This window comes from Canis lupus, chromosome 2, assembly GCF_048164855.1.
Source record: "Canis lupus baileyi chromosome 2, mCanLup2.hap1, whole genome shotgun sequence".
NCBI classification, from domain to species: Eukaryota; Metazoa; Chordata; class Mammalia; order Carnivora; family Canidae; genus Canis; species Canis lupus.
The window spans coordinates 53962714-53972216 of record NC_132839.1 but is presented as its reverse complement, the minus strand read 5'-3'; positions in this window follow the sequence as shown (position 1 = coordinate 53972216).

Here is a 9503-nt window from a genome sequence, read left to right as displayed (position 1 = left end):
GGAGACGGTCCCGGGAGACCGGCCCAGGGCGGGGAGAGGAGCCCCTGGCGGTCGGCTAACCGGGTTAGGAGCCCGGCAGCACCGGGCTCGGGCTCGGAGAAGGCCGGGGCGGGACCCCTGCCACCACCGTCCCCCCATCACCTGACCTGGGTCCTGGGAGCTGTGCGGGTCCAGGGGGTCGTCCCAGGGAGCTGTGAGGCTGCCCTGGGGGACCTGTGCCGGCGCCCTATGGAGGTAGAGACCTGCGTCTAGACCGCTGTTGCCCAGACCCGCTCTGCGTCTCATGATCAAGGACAAGATCTAAAAATTGTGGCCTGCGAGACTTGTCCTGGAAAACCCCCAGGACTGCAGAGCCTGGCATTCCCAGCAGGGCTGCAGGGGTGCGCAGAGACTGTACCCCCATCAGTGTTTGTACCCCCGGTTTCCTCCTGGTTTTGACTCGCACATGGTGGCAGCAGCCATAGATTGATGCCATTTGTGTGCCGGGTGTCCTGCTGACTGCTGGAAGCACCCTATGCCACCCTGAGAGAAAGCTTGTATCACACCCATCTCACCGGTGGGGAGACTGAGGCCCAGAGATGATAAGTAACCCTTCCAAGGTCACAGAGTTATTGAAGATGGTGCTAGGGTGAGACTGGGGCGCAGGTCCTTCTGATTCCAACATCTCAACCTAGGCTCCAGCCACCAGAAGGTCTGTGGGACAGTCTGAGAAGACAGTGGGGTTCCTTTTTTTTTTTTTTAAGTTTTTTTAAGATTTTTAAAAAATTATTATTCATAGAGACACAGAGAGAGAGAGGCAGAGACACAGGCAGAGGGAGAAGGAGGCTCCATTCAGAGAGCCTGATGTGGGACTCGATCCCGGGTCTCCAGGATCACTCCCTAGGCTGCAGGCGGTGGCGCTAAACCGCTGTGCCACCGGGGCTGCCCGACAGTGGGGTTCCTAAGTGGAGAAAACACTTCTCAGGGCCTCCAGGCGAGGGCCTGAGGTATGTGGGTGCAGCAGGCTGGGGGCATCACCTGGGAGGGCTCGAGCCACCTGCTCGGGCCCCACTTCCTCCTCTGTGAGGATGCATGGTTAGCTAACAAGGCCAGAGCCATCTTCTGCCTCTTTCTGCTTTGGCCCCAGATTTGCCCCCCACCCCACCCTCATCTTAAGCTGCTGCCCCCCCAGGTTGGGGGGGGTGCTCCATTTAGGGGTGGGAGGCCAGGCTGGAGCCTGTAAGAGCCAGGAACGAGTATGGGAAAAGGAGCCATTGTGGCTGAGGCTGGGGATTAAGAGCTACAAAGTGGCTGTGGAGGGCTGAGTTCCCAGGGGGGGCAGTGGGAGCAGCCTGTGGCTGAGCGGTGTCCAGGCAGCCTGCTGGGCCTAATCCCCTGGGAGCTGCAGCTCGAAGAGCCCCAGAAATATAGCTGCTGTGGAGACAGGGCCGCCCTTGATGGGCTTACACAGCATGGAGCTGGACGCTCAGAGTGGCCTCTAACGAAGGATGGGTGCTGGGGAAGGTGTGCCCATGGGGTGTGCGTATCCTCAGGTGCCCCTCGTCTGGGCGGTATATCTGTGTGGGACTCTAAAGGTAGGTGACCTGGTGTGTTAGGGCAGCCCCAGTCCCCCTGCATGTATCTGAAGTCTAGGGTGTACCTTTAGGGGACTGGGGCCGCTCAAGGTCCCTAACTGAAGAAGTAAAGCATGGACAAAGGAGCCTAGCCCCCACCAGCAGGCCCGAGTGGGTGCTAAGTGTGTGTGTGTGTGTGTGTGTGTGTGTGTGTGTATGCGTGCGCGCGCGCACCATCGAGCAGGGTGCTTGAGAAAGGCCCTTCAGAGGCGGCTGGAGGGACTCTGCAAATTGTAATCAGATTAAGGGGGCCAATCACTTAGGGCTCTTGAAAAGGCCACACGGTTTCTAATCAGCCCTGAGCGCCCGGCCCACAAAGCCAGGGAGGAGCTCGGTGGGAGCCACCCGCTGGGGGGCCTCGGAGGTGGGGGCCGCTTTCTTTCCTCTCTCTGTCTCTCATAATTATGTCAATTTGCTAGCCAAATTGTTTGCTCGAGTGGACCAGGGGCTTGTGCCCCATTCATGTGGTAATGTGGGAACCCGCAGGCCTCCTGGCTGGGAAAATAGGAGGTACCAGGACCCTTCTCCAAGGGCGGGCAGGCCTGGGGATGTGAGGCACCCAGGCCTTGAGAACACTTCCACCACCAGTGCGGGGCTTTCTTCATGAATTCCAGAAATTTCCAGCTTGAGTTGTGCTCTGGGATATCCTTTTGGGCCCGTTAAAATGAAGGATGGGGAAGTGAGGCAGGAACCCCAGAGGGGATGGAAGAGGTGGCCTCTAGGTTCCATTGAGATGAAGGTGGGCAGTTCTCTGTCCCTGTGGCTGGTTCCTTGTGGGCCAGGCTGAGTCTTGAGCAGTTTGAGAGGTGCCTGGGATCCGAGGGGTGTCAGAGATGGGGTACTGAAGGAGGGAGTGGCAGTACGCACAGATGGAGATATGCAGAGATTCAGAGAAAGGTCTTAGCTCACTGAGCCTCTGTGCAGATGCTATTACTTGCTTTGCACACAGTGGCTCACTGAACCCAGGGAGGTAGACTCTGGGCTTCCCATTTCACAGGTGAAGAAACCGAGGCTCAGAGAAGCTAAGTGACTTGCCCAAGCCACACAGCTAATAGGTGAGAAACAGAGATTTGAACCCAGCTCTATCCTATCCCTCTACCCCTTGGGCCTCCCCCGTCACCACCACCACAACCACCACCACCACCACCATGGGAGTCCAGTTCATCCATTAAGCAGCAAATGGGCACCAGCAATTCACCTGGTTCTGAATGAGGTGTGGAGGATGCAGAAGACCAAGATGACCCAGGGAGGGCATGGTCATGGCAACCCTTAGCATTGGTACACTGTAGCGTATGCTCTGGTCACTCCCAGCTAGGAGCTCCAGTTACTCCCAGCTGGGAGCTATGGGCACACAGAAGGGTCAGGTAGGGGATGTGCTGCTTCAGAGCAATCATCGAGCACCTGCACCAGCTGCATTCTCTTGCCCTCTGGGCTCCCCTTGCCTCCCCAGACTCTCCTGTTTCCCTGGGGTATGGCACTCCAACAGTTGGCTGTTCCCTGCTGGACCCACCTGGCTTGTCAGTGCCCCTCTGAACGTAAGGAGCCCCCTCTCCATCTGTGCTCACAGGGTTGCTGCCTGACCATACCCCTACTCCCAGTCCGACTCTTCCATCCAGGGCTGTTAGGATCAGCCCTGTGGGAAGCTGGCAGGAGGATGGGGTGCAGGAAGGCATTGGCAGTTGGGGCAAGGAGAGAGATCTGGGGGAGGGTGTGAAGCCTCAGCTCAGCACCTCCTGCCCCTCAAGAGGGAGAAAAGGCTAGGGTCCACATTTATCACTGTACAGGATGATGGCCAGAAATTCTTCCCAGAGCAAATATACTTCAATGGGTAGTTACCATTTGACCTCCATTGGGCCAGGTGCTGGGAGGCAGGGGTGCAGGCGGCCCCGGATACTATAACCACAGTTTCCATAGGGAGGCAAGCCCAAGACCACTGACACGGTAGCTGGCCAGGACAGGATAGGACTAAAGACCAAGAACAGCAAACACAAAGCACCTACTGTGTACCAAGCTCAGTTCTAGGGATTGGGCATATATGAATTCATTCACACAGCTAGTATGTGGCAGGACCAGAACTTGAACTCAGGCTGTTTCCCCAGTGCTCTGGAGCTAGGCTGAAGCCATTAATGCTATAACCACTCCTACTCCCCCTTTGAGAATTCTCTCCAGTGTCCCTGCTCTATAGAACCTTCCTGAATGCCATTTCACCATGGACATACCTCCCATAAGAGCACACATCACAGGCATACTCATCACATGTCTAGATGGCACATCCCAGTAGGATACAAGGTCCACAAGGACAGAACGTGTGTTTCTGTCTCCTTTAGGGCATAAGGGAAGGCTTGCCACAGAGGAGGGATTAGGTCAAGTCTTACCTTTGTGAGGATAGAGTCAATACTCAGGGTAAACATCCAGTACTATCAAAATTACCCCTGGTGGGGCACCTGGGTGGCTTGGTCGTTAAGCATCTGCCTTTGGCTCAGGTCATGATCCCAGGGTCCTGGAATTGAGCCCTGTGTCAGGCTCCTTGCTCAGGGGGTGTCTGCTTCTCCCTCTGCCTCTATCTCTACTTGTACTCTCTCCCATTCTCTCTCAAAAAAAAAAAAAAATTTAAAATAAATAAATAAATAAAATCTTTTAAAAAATTACCCAAAATAAAAAGAATATTGGGCCTTTCCCAATTGCCCAGCAAGCCCATATACATGATTTGGTATATATGACTCTAAACAGTCCTATACCTGTATAAATGGATGTACTAATATGTAGTAGAGAAGAAAAAGCATATATTCAAATGTATTTTTATAGTTTTTTTAATTAAAAACATTGAACATTTATGCACATAATTAAATGCACACCAGAGAAACATCACTGTAAATGCTTGATAGAAAGAAGGTATCAATCACGAACAAACAAAGGGAAGAGTCTGGCCCATCTGCTCATCTTTCCCCTCAAACCACCCCCCTGTTGCCCTAGCACTCTCCATCCTGCCCCTGAAATTTCCCTACTTGTCACTAAGCACCAAATGCCCAGGTCAGATATCTCAAAGGCCCTAGTTACAAGTTGCACGCCAGTGCCTGATGTATGTTCTAATCTCTCTGGCTGGCTGCTACCACCGACTGTAATGACAGGTCACCTAGCTAACCCTTGGACACTCCAGGAACCACCCCTGGAAGGTGGATCATGCACATGCGTGCACACTGCTCATGTGCTTACAAGTGTGGGTTCTTGTAAAAAGCTGCTTCGCTAAGGACCTGGCCCTCCTGTATGTTCCAGAGAATTCCCATTGCAGGATCCAGCAGGCAGAGCTGGCATGAATGCCAATCAGGAGCCCCAATCCCTTCAGCCAAGGGGAGGGAAAGGAGAGGGAACCCCTCGTGAATTTTGCTTGGAGGACTCAGATCCTGTCCTCCAAAGAGTGCTTGGGAGGCTGCTAGGGAAAACTTACTTTTCCCTTGATTCCTCCTGTGCCATCACACCAAACATATTTTTACTTTATCATCTTAAAATCTAATAACTATTTCTAAAAGAAAATATTTTATCTTATTTTTTTAAAAGATCTTATTTATTTATTCATGAGAGACACAGAGAGAGAGAAAGAGGCAGAGACACAGGCAGAGGGAGAAGCAGGCTCCATGCAGGGAGCCTGATGTAGGACTCGATCCCGGGACTCCATGATCATGCCCTGAGCTGAAGGCAGGCGCTAAACCTCTGAGCCACCCAGGGATCCTTAAAAGAAAATATTTTAGGAATTTGGAAACTTGGGTTTCATCCTTCCCAAAATAAATGTAAACTCCTCTGAAGGGTGAATGAAGCTCCCCATCGGGGAAGGCCTCCCTGGGATCTCAGCAAGAATCACCTTCCTACCTTTTCAGAGCCACCAGCGGGTCAGTTCTGGAAGTTTGTCACCAACCGGGCACAGAGGTAGTGCTGGCTCTAGCTGAGCTTCAGAGCAAAGAGTAAATCAGCTCAGACATCTGACATGATGCTCTCCGCTCTGAGCCTCTGAGAACTGCCCAGAGGGCCCTGTCAAGGGAGGACTGGGTCTGCGGAGCCTGAGGGTGCCTGGGGTGAGCACTCCCCACCTCTGTCCTCCCCTCTCCTTCTTGCCTGCTCTCCTGGGGTGCCTGCCTGTGTGACTCACGGTTTCCCCCTTCTCCTTTTCCTGTCTCTGGCTCTCTCTACCTGTATAAGTCTAGCTCCTCTCTTTCCCCGGCTTCCTTCTTCTGTCTCCACCCCCCACCCCGAGTCTCTCCTCCACCTCTCCCTTTGATTTTTTCTCTTCTCTCCTTCTCTATCTGCCTGATTCCCCCCTTCCCTTCTCATCTTCTCTATTTTCCTCTGTTTCTCTCTCTCTCTCTCTCTCTCTCTCTCTCTCTGGCTGTCTCTTTCAGGCTGTCTCTCTCTCTTTCATTGTCTCTCTCTGTCTCTCTCTCTCTCTCTCTCCCTGTGTGTGTGTGTGTCTCTCTCTGTGGCTGTCTCCTTCTCCATCTGTCTCCCTCCCCACTCACCCCCTCTGGAGGATACTCTGTGGGATGATGCCAAGCCCAGAAGGAAGGTCAGGGCCCCCTATGGGGACCAGTACAGACTGCTATTAACCTGTCATTTCTGCCTCCAGCCAGGAAAACAGCAGGCCCCAGGAAAGACCAGGGACTGCAGTCACTGGAGATGGGGCATTGGCTTGAGGCTGAGAGCAGAAGCCACCAGGTCAGAGGGCCGCAGACATGCTCCAGGGCACCAGGGACAGCTGGGGTGGGTTTTTGGACCTCAGGCCAGCATTGCAGCCCACTTTTGACTTTGGGGCAAGGGAGACCCTCTGCCTCTCCTATCAAGCATCCTTTGCCTGCAGCCCTGTGAATGGAGGTTGAAAATCTCACTCAGTGAGGCCAAAAGCAAGTCTCAAACCCAGCAGCCCCCTGGCCATGTAGGCCACCCCTCCCCACCCTCCCAGAGGCTTTAAAATACGAATCTGCATTTTTAAAGTGGCTCATTTCATATTTTTAAAATATCTGAGGAACGCCTGGGTGGCTCAGTAGTTGAGCTTCTGCCTTTGGCTCAGGGTGTGGTCCTGGGGTTCAAGATCGAATCCCACATCAGGCTCCCTGCATGGAGTCTGCTTCTCCCTCTGCCTGTGTCTGCCTCTCTCTGTGTCTCTCATGAATAAAAAAATAAAATCTTTAAGAAAAAAAGTATCTGAGTCTTCTCTGGAGGATTTGGCAATGCTGGGCTATGGCTGAGCAGCAGTGGCCCTGGTAGACTGTGGCACGCTCCCCTGTCCTGCTGGCCCCTCCTCTGTGAGCCTGTATCCCTCCCTACAGCTACCTGCCCCGTCTCTGTAAGCCCACTCTGACAGCAGAGAGCTTCTCTGAGCAGGAGTAGAGGCCCAAGTGCTACCACTAATTTAACTTGGAGCATCCTGGGCAAAGGGTGCCTGCTCTCTGGGCCTCCACTTTTCCATCTGTGAAATGGGAGGTTGGATAAGCCCAGCAGTAAGACTTGCCTTTAGAAGTATCTGATGAGGGGCACCTGGGTTGGTCAGTTAAGCATCTGCCTTCAGCTCAGATCATATCCTGGGATCCTGGGATCGAACCCTGTGTTAGGCTCCCTGTTCAGCGGGGAACCTGCTTCTCCCTCTCCCTGCCGACCCCCTGCTTGTGCTCTTTCGTGCTCTCTCTCTGGTTCTTTCTCTCTCTCAAATAAATAAAATCTTACCAAAAAAAAAAAAAAAGGAGCAGACCCTCTCCCCTAGAGAAAAGGACCTTTTCATAGATTTGCCTATAATTTCAGAGGGTCACATGTCCCTCCCCCTGGGGGCCATGGATTCCAGGCTGAGAACCTTTGCTGACCACCAAAGTCCATTCCCCCCTGCCTGAGCCAACTGAGTACAGGTTGGCCCACCCTCTCAGACCTCACTGGCAGGGCCACCCCTTCCCTGGGAGAGCCGGAACTCTCCCCATCCCCAGCCAGGCTGGCAGCTGCCCATCGATATGCAGGAGGGGTCCCGGCTGGCGCTGGATTAGCATAACGCACTCCGGGAGGTAAAGGCCCACCAGGCGGCCTCTGTGTGCAGCACCCGCCTTTGTCCTGGCCTCAGGACGGGGTAGGACGGCCCAGGCAGCTCGTACACTTTTGACTGCCAGATGAAAGGGGGCGACATAAAGAGGCTGCCTGGGCCGAGCATGGGGGCGCTTTGTGTCCCTCCAGACAGAGTTACAGACGTCTGTGAAACGTCAGTTAGAGCTGAATAAAGACGTTTGCTCCGTCCAGACGTGCCTCCTTTCAGTCGGGGAGGTGTTTCCAGGCTGTGCCTGGGATGCCTTTGGCAACCTAATTTGGCGATTGTGACTCTATAAGCGGTCCTGGCATTCATCACGCCCGCCCGGGGAGGATGGGAGCAAACTAGGCTGGCCTGACCCAGCTCTGAGAGGTGTCCTGGGACATGGGGTGTGGTGGGGAGAAAATGGAGCAGCGCCCTCCCCTCACTTCTCCTCTAGGCCAGGCCCAGGACTTGGGGATGGGGACAGTCTGTGAACCCTGTATCAGCCAGGACCCCCTCCCGAGGTGGCATCTAGTGACTGGGATTAGGGTTCACTGGTCCGCTCTCTTGCTAGGCTATTATGACATGTTGTTAAGGGGACAAGCATTAAGAGAGACCAGGGTTCAAGTCCCAGGGCCACTAGAGATGCTGTTGGTTACTTGCAGCCAAAAACAATCCAACCTGACTTAGTGTGACAGCTTGGGGCTCATATTCATGGTCTGGCAATATCAGAGTGACAAAGGGGTTGTGCTACTCAGAGACACCTTGGGGTGGGGAGTGCAACATAGCCATGGCACACCCAGGGGTGTGAGGACCTGGAACAGAGCATTAATTTGGGGCACAGTGAGCCAGGCTGCCTATTTGCCAGAGAGTGGTGGTCTCTGACCTGCCCTTGCCCCAGGAAACCTCATCCCCAGAACAAGGGGTCTCAGGCAGCAAAGGCATTTCCTGAGGAAGACCCCCATGTATCCTGGGACCCCTGTCCTGAAAGCTGCCCAGCAGATCATTATTCAGGCTGTTTCTGCTCTTCACCCCTGTAAGAGGTGGTTCACTGGCTTTTTTGCCCAGAGTATAACACATGGTAGCTAAAGGATCAGTTGCCTGGTCCTGGTGTGCACCTGACCCTGGGCTAGGTGTGTTTGTGCACAAATACCTGAAAAAGCCCCTCACAGCTGAGAGGTGGCCCTCACAGCCGTGTGGTAAAGAGCACAATCTCTGGGCCGACCTGCTCCATGTGATCCTGGCTCTGCTACCTTCAATGTCAGACCTTAGCAAGCCACCCTGACCTCGCCATGCCTAGCTTTACAGACCTGTCAATGTTAGTACCACATCCTAGCACAGTGCCTGGCATACCGGGAGCAAGGGGCAGGGCTCTCTCTCTCTCTCTCCCTCATGAATAAAGATTTTTTTAAAAAGATTTTATTTATTTATGAGAGACACAGAGAGAGAGAGAGAGGCAGAGACACAGTCAGAGGGAGAAGCAGGCTCCTCACAGAGAGCCTGATGCAGGACTTGATCCATGGACCCCAGGATCGTGCCCTGAGCTGAAGGCAGACGCTCAACCACTGAGCCACCCAGGTGTCTCCCAACTGTCTCTCTCCTATGTTCCCTCTCAGCACTTCTCAATCTCTCATTACTGACAGTGACTGAAGCATCCATCACTTGCAGAATGGCCTAAACCAGGCCTCTGTGTGTGTGTGTGTGTGTGTGTGTGTGTGTGCGTGCTCATGCACACCTGGATATGCCTGCGTGCATTTGAGCATGTGTCACACCCTTGTGTGTGTTTGTATGTGCATATTTGCTATGGATGCATGTGGCTGAAGCAAGTGCCTTGAACTACTCTGATGCTCTGAAAA